Below are 7,833 nucleotides of genomic sequence, written 5' to 3'. Positions count from 1 at the left end.
CTATTGCTTCAGAGAATTATTTTTATTATTATTATTACTGCTGACCTTTTGATTAGATACCAGCAGCAGCTGGGAGTTAGCCCCTTGATGATGCCTGACCACAGGTATAGGTGTGTACCTGCTATCTTTCTGGGAATGCATGTGGGTTTGGTGGTAATGATGGTTTTTCTTTTGCCAGCATTCCACAAATAATTTTTCAATGCCTACTGTTTTTTCCTCTCCTCTTCCCTCCTCTCCTCTTCCTTGCATGCTTCCTTATGGGGCAGCTTCAGTAGCTGTGCTACTGTGGTTACTGTAATAGTGTTGGCTTCATCTGGGATCAGCATATCCATCTGCTTTTCAAAAATGTTGTAGGTAGATTGTAACTCATCACCACTGAGTGGCTTAGAGTTACTATTCTGCCTCTTCTTTTACTCTTCCCACTATGAAATTCACATTTGATGATCTCAAAGCAGATCACTAAATTCTGGATTAATTTCAGTGAAGAAACCCTCCCGTTGCAACAGCAAATGGTGATATAAACCCCACTCTTGTTGCACAAGATCCTTGTGAATCCAACACACCCTCACTCGTGTCTGTGACCAGAGAGAGATGCTCTAGTCCTTCCTTTCTGTTATTAAGTTTATCACAACTGAGTGCATTTTAGAATGCAAAACGTTTCCTTTTTGGTTTCAGTTCAGTTTAGGAACTGAAGAACTCATATTTAATCACTTCCTAGGCTATTTCACTTGAGGTTCCCACTCAATAGAATAGTGTTATGATAATAAGACTTTTAGTAGGCATAAATCCTTAACAATGTTTTCATGGACCACTTTTTAAAAATAAATTCAGAGTACTAAAGTATTTCTTTTAGTGTTAATTTAATGACACTATTCTATGTCTGAAGTTGTTACTTGCCAATGGCCTAGAATTTATTTTGCTTAAAAGCAAACTGTCTGCTGTGGTTGTTTTGTTCAGTAAATTGCATTTCCCTGACCTCTCTATTATTCCAGTAAGACAGGTGTGCTCGCTATCTATACATTGCACTCAAAACAAGCAAATTGTATGCTATCCGTGTTTTCTCAGTCAGCTGCAATTCCCTGACCTCTGTATTATTTCAGTAAAACAGGTGCCCTCCCTATCTGTAAATGGCACTCAGAACAAGCAAGCTGTGTAAAGCCCCACTGTAGCCCTCCTACTCCACACCTCCTTTGGAGAGTGAAGTATTTCTGATTTACTTGCTGCTTCCAGATAACATTTTCAGGTAAAATGTCAGTATTTTTGCTGTGCTGCTTCTAATCTGCATCTTGCTAACGTAACATAGGTGCTCGAATGGTCTGCGGTTTTAATGAATTGCTGCACCAAGCATTACCTTACTTTAATATTTAATCATAGTTTACTATTCAGAATGTTAAGAATTATCAGGTGGGTTCATTGGTTAGAGGATGCATAGCCCAAGTTGCTGTTTCCCACCTGGCACGCTTTTCAGTAGTCCCTCACTTTGCTCCTAATATATTTGACTAACTTCTGTGACAGGATAGATTCTATCATCTGTATTTTAAGAAGGACTTTGCTGATTAACTACTGGAGCAACAGGACTAATAATACAGGCAACCAAAATTCAATAAAGGGATTATGAAATGCAGATGAAAGTATTCTGTTTATTTTTGCCATTGTAGAGATGGCAGTTAAGTGAAATCATACTAAGAAAGTGTAAGGTATGTTAGCAGCTGTTAGTCATAGTTACTAGTCATTGCATCCGAATCTCAACAAGACCACCTGCCAGAATGCAGGTACTCTGAATCCTGCAGATTGAGTGGCCTAGATTTTTCCAAGAATTTGGGATTAGACATAAACTGAAGTTACTTCTTTCCTACCTGTAATGTGTATATGGACACCATCCTTTTTGTGGCCCTTTGCCAAAATAGGAGCGTTTCATTGATTTAAGTGATTCATTTTTGGTAGTAGTTTTCTTACACAGAAAAGGCCTTGTGTTTCTTTGAAAACTGCAGCCTAGGCTAATATTCTTTGTGGTCTATTGGTATCAGCTGTGAGTTCATAATAACATAGGAATCCATGTAGGATCACTTGTCAGACCTGCTTGACTTTCACATTTCAGTAAAAATTAAGAGAGTATTATCTGTTTAAGTACAGTGCTTTGGAATGGGAGAAGCCTCAACACGGTTTGTACATCACCTCCTTTAACTTTTCTTTCAAAACCACCATTGGGCTACATATTCAACAAATGATAATCTGGAAAAGCATTTAACTGCTGCGATTTTTCCCTTGTAAGGCTCCCAAGAACATGTAGAACTCATTTGATGGTGCAGGAGAGAAAACAAGAAAAAAAGAAGTGGTTTAGCCGACTTTTACAAATATATTCAGTCTCTTTTATAAATAAATATCTGAAATGTGTTCAATGTAATTTGCATCTGCTGAAGAGAAAACCGAAGAGATGTGAAGTTTTGTGTAGGAAGTCCAACACTAATTTTTTAGCTGATTTGGTTAAACTGAGAGGAAAAAAAATTAAAAAAACCTTCTAACTGCTTCTGTGAGTGAAAAAGCTGCCATTCAGTAGGATTCAGCTGCACATCACTAAGATGTATTAGGTAGCTCTGATTGATTAGTATTTGCATATTTTCGGGTGAACACTGGATATTGTCAGGGACATCTTGAAGTCCCCAAAACTGACATACAGTGATGACAATTATACACTTTGTTATCCATCATCCATCTATACTTTTGCTTAACATTTTTCTGCCCGTACGGGAAACGATATACAAGCCATGCAATTTATATTAAAAATCCATGCACCATGAGTAGTAATTCAGATAAAGTAAAATACACGCGATCCTATGACCTGAACGCTACTTACATGACATACAGAATGGCTGTTTTCAAAGAAAATCAGTCCTTGTCTGTGAATGCTTTGATTAAAACAAACTAAAAAAACCCCTTAACTTTGAGATTTGGAATAATTACTTCACTCAGAGCCCTATCTGTAAATGCTGATTCGCATAGTTATAATACAGAATCTACCTGACTCTTTTGACAGAAAAATCAGCGCTATATCAAAAGGTGGGTTTTTTTTTTTCCACTCTATTCAATCAGAGTCTCAAAGAACTAACTGTATGACAGGTGGTCATCACTCCTAGAAGTACTCTAGTATCATAGGCATGGTTTTGATCTTAGCATGATCAAAAAAACCCTAGCCCAGAAAACAGAATAGGTGGGAAATGAGAATGAATCTTAGTGTGTTATTGGGAGTTTATACTGACAAAGTAGTCTTGGCAGAGCAGTACACGCAGGTCTGATAACAGGCAATGCTTTCTGGTTTTGCTTCTGTCAAATAGGTCAATGATCACAATGTAATCATTCTGTTGCGGCTTTTTTCTTCCTGTTCAGTAGAAGGTGTGAGTCCTAATTTACTTGTTTACAAAACTTACTCTTAGATCTTCTTGGCTTGGGTCATCTGTTGACAAATCCAAAATAACAGAAACCGAGATTAATGTTCTGTGAAAAACAGAGTTTGTGCACCTGGATGAACTGCAGAGCCACAGGAAGTATTCTTGAATAAACAATTCCTATTAGTGTTTCCCATAGGTTATTTGTAGTTGTTGCCATCAGAAATTCTGCACTGTTAATCAGTGTTCAGATTACTGTGTTCTGGAGTACTTCTTGATGTGAGCCATTATCCTACCAAGAAGTAAAAAGTTTAGAAGAATCTGAGTGCAAGCCATCTTGGAGATAAACCATCCAAGAAAAATCAAAATACGACATAATTTTCACTCAACTTAAAGAAACCCCTCTGAAAAAGGAAATTGATGTCCCAATGTCTGTATTTTACCTTCCAGATTTTGCTGAAAGTTTTCTCATATTGTGCAAAGGCAGCAGATAAAGCAGAGACTTAGATCTAACCCTTGCATTGTGAAAATCTGAGTATACTTGTTGGCATATCTATTTGGGCTTTAGAGATTATGACAACACAGACAGTAGACTGATTACAAAAAGTCAAACACATGAACTGAATACAAACAGGCCTAAACTTGTAGGAATGTCTGAATGTAGACCCTTCTTTTGTAGACAACAGAATCTTGAATGAAAAAACCCCTTAGAGATAGCATTTGTTTCAGCCACTTTGGGCAGACAGAATTAAATGGCAATTGAAGTGAAAACTTCCATGTGCCTAGTTCTGTGCTCCTTTGCAGAGATAAAATCAGTGGTGTGGGACAGGCAGAGCTTAGTTACCAAGCAGTTAACTGCCTGGAGAATAACTTTATGGATTAAACCAGTAACTGGCACAAAATAGCTGTGGCAGATCAAGAGTATCCTAGGAGGCTGCTCTTCTCATTGGAGGCTGCAGCTTTATTTTACACTGCAGTGCTGTCTATCTGATCACAGATAAAGTTCAGGTAACTCACACTTATCCATTACATTTAATCCTTTATTAATTTTTATGTTTGAGCAAAGCTCCTAAAAACATAGTCTCATTAAAAAGAATAAATACTGCTCCACAAAAAGCAAAGTGTTCATTCTGAACTGCAGAACTGTGCAGCTGTGCATCAGACCTAAGTATACTTATGGCAAAAGTGTTAACTGAAGGGATTACATGTTTCAATTGAGATTGTATTCTTAGGTCACATGTCTGTGTTCTACATTATGCTTGGAAGTGTCTCAAGAATATCACTGATTTTTCCTTATTTATCGATTAACCGTTCTCTGTACTTTAAAATAACTATGCAATCCTTTTTAAAAATAGGACAGTAGGACTTTCAAGGCATTTGAGATGTATTTTGTGTTACAGAAAGACAAACATACATGTATGTGAGAAACACAACAGACAGATCCAGCAATTTAGACAAAGGCAACAGTCTTACAGTCTTTCTAAAACATACCCTATTCCACATATCTCTTAAACTGAATGGGTCAGAAATAACGCCCTGCCGTTTTGATCTCTGACACAACAAAAATGGCAGTCAGAAATGAAATTATGACGGCATCTTGTAGGGATACCTGAAAAGCTCTCAGTATTAGCATGCAAAAGACCAACCTATCAATCTTAGTGGACTTGAAAGGATTTTAAGAACACACGCATAGTAGGGATGTCTGAGTATGTGCTCAGCCTCCATGATTTTACAGATTAAATATTACATATAATCCTAAACTACTGCTGTCAAGGGTAAATACTTCTGACTGGTCTCCTCCGGGTTTAGCATGCCTTGGAGGTGGAAGAAAACAGGCTGCTGAAAGGTTTATATGTGAGACATCAGCATATCAACGGAATATAAGAGAGGCAGAGAGAAGGAAGGTGAGTGAAATTCTACTTATGAGAAGCAGCAGCAGATTATGAATAACTCACGGGAGAGTACAGTTTCTGAAGAGGTGAATGTTGCTGATGCACTCAGAGATAAGGTTGAACTTGAGAACGGAAAAGTGAGACATCCTCCTTGGATACAGTTCTGGGAAAATCAGCATGAATTAAACAGTTCGTGACTGCTAGCTCCTTGCTTGACATCCTCAGTATCATTTTTCAAAAATACTGATGCCTTTGGCTTTGATACTTTGCAGGTGCCTGGATTCATAGAAAATCACACTGCTGCTATTCAGTTCATAACTCAGCAATTTTTCTCATTTTGCTTTTAAACGATGCCCGTTCTCATTTAAGAAAGAAGGCTGGAGTTTTGCTGCTGAAGAGGTGACCAGGGACACAGAGATGAAGGTGCAACTCTCAGCTTCACAACAACTTGGCAATCCTTAATGCTAGGTTTCCTGGCTGCTAAATGAGCTGGTGCTTCCCTGGAATTCCCTTTGTCTTTCATCCCTCACGGGACTTTCAGCCATCTGAAAAAGGTAATGCTGGTTGTACATTTGGGCTGGTGGGACCCTAAGATGACTGTAACATCAAGAATGCTACTTTCTGAAGCTCTATCTTTAGTTTCCTGACTCCAAAGAGGTGCCACTTTGTGGTGCTTCATCTTTCAGCTAAAGTGAGTATATTTTACCCATGTTCATCCATGTCTGTCATCACTTGGCGTTTGCCTATAAGTGCATACGCCATTTGTTTGTTGAAATACTGGTAGAAACCATGAGGGCCCCAACAGTATTTCTGGCTCAGCCACTTTAAGACATTGTATAAAAGGTGTTTCACAACATTGTGAAGAGTTTCAATGATACATTCAAAATGTGCAAAATGAAGGTGCAGCTGGAAGCTAGAGGTAAACTTTTCATCCACTAGGCTTCACTAGTTTATGTTAAAATAGACTAGATATTTCAAATAAGTAAGAAATGAGCCCCTAATCCCAAAGTAACTGTTTGTACACTTTGCAGACTAAGATACATTAACCTGAACTTCCCTAAGTACCTAAAGGAGCTTTTCAGCTTGAAAAAAAAAAAAGTAAAATCTTAAGCAAGAAGCTATCTGAATAATTATGTCAGCTGTATCTGCTTCGCAAAGTAATAGGTTATTAATGGGAACTTTTAATACATAGGGAAATAGTTACAAACTATTATTCCACAATACTGTAGCTCACCTTATTGCAAGCCCTGACAGCATGTGTGTAAATTCCTCATGGTACTATGAAAACACAAATATAAGCTAGTCTAACTAAGTCTTTTAAATATATCAGGTTTATGTTACCCTTAAAAAAATCACTCCCATTCCACTAGGCTGTTTGATTTAAGAACAACAGAAGTAAATCAGGGGTTGTCCTGATACTAGCTGAACAGTTGATTCATTGAATGTGTTTTCTTCACAGTTGGGAACCTGCTGGCCACTTCTATTTCTGACTGCATACACTGTTAAGAGTCACATAATAGCACTGAAATAACCGCAGCATTATTTACGTAAATACTTTAAAATTCTACTTTAAAAAATATACTCTGTTTTTAATGCAATTGAACTGAAAACAAAGGCAACTAGCACCATATGACTAGAGAGGTCTCCATGAGCCACTGGAAAGCACTTCTTGATTTACAGACAGGGTTTGGAAAGCCAAATGAATTCTGCAGAATGTTTATATAAAAGCATTACTCTCCATAACTTCCTCTAACTGGACTGTCCTTTCATTTATATCTTTTTCCATCAACCCATTTAGACTGACTCATCGCACCTAAAAATAGTTTAGATTTACTTTATCTTTTTAAACTCAGAATAACACCACAAAATGGATTGTGCCTACATGCAGTTATCTGAGAAAACCTGCTCTGTTATTTCAGCTTGTTCCTTTTGGTATCTGAAAATCACTAAACCACACATTAAGTTGGTATAAATTTACAAAACCATAGAAGTCAATGAAGTTATGTGCAAGAATCTGACCCCAACTTATAAAGTGTAATGAAGATTACTCTCTAGGCTATAGAGAATGTTTCACCTTTAGATATCCTTTTAGAAACAGAACATGACTGCAGTGCTCTTAATGGAATCATCCCAGATCTATGTTGGTGTTACTTCAAATAAATCCAAGCTTCTTGAATTTTATTTTTTTTGCATGAGCTGGAGCAATTTTCCATGCAGCAGGAGCTAGCTTTACACCAGTGGAGCTCAAGGAAGAACTCTCTGAATAGCAAGGTTTTACCCTGTCTCGGACAAATCACAAGAAAGAAACAAAACCAACTGTAGTTTGTTATTCTGTGCCCTGCAATGTGGTCTTTCCAGAGGGGAAAAAAAAGAACAGAAAAGGGATAGAGGAACTTCAGAGGAAGAAGCGGGATTACAGCTGCACACCAGAGAGCTGGTATGAACTTTAACAGTCAGGCTTATCCATTGTACACATTTTTAGCGAGCACAAAGCTCAGAAATATTCTGAAACTCTTAATAAAAATGAGAACAGCACAGATATAATTTTCTTGTTATTT

At 37.6% G+C, this 7,833-nt stretch overlaps 1 long non-coding RNA gene across 2 annotated transcripts in view; it reads right to left on the bottom strand.

Moving 5' to 3' along the window:
• Nucleotides 1-3,358: 3,358 nt before the first annotated feature.
• Nucleotides 3,359-7,833, bottom strand: part of LOC116960781 — a 59,859-nt gene continuing 55,384 nt past the window's right edge. For both annotated transcript variants that reach the window (XR_006165025.1, XR_006165026.1), the window contains one exon: nucleotides 3,359-3,451. This is a non-coding gene — a long non-coding RNA (uncharacterized LOC116960781). The remainder of the gene's footprint in view (nucleotides 3,452-7,833) is intronic.

This window comes from Tyto alba, unplaced genomic scaffold, assembly GCF_018691265.1.
Source record: "Tyto alba isolate M040663 unplaced genomic scaffold, T.alba_DEE_v4.0 Super-Scaffold_16, whole genome shotgun sequence".
NCBI lineage: Eukaryota > Metazoa > Chordata > Aves > Strigiformes > Tytonidae > Tyto > Tyto alba.
The sequence above is the reverse complement of the archived record's forward strand: the minus strand, read 5'-3'. Positions and strand labels throughout refer to the sequence as shown.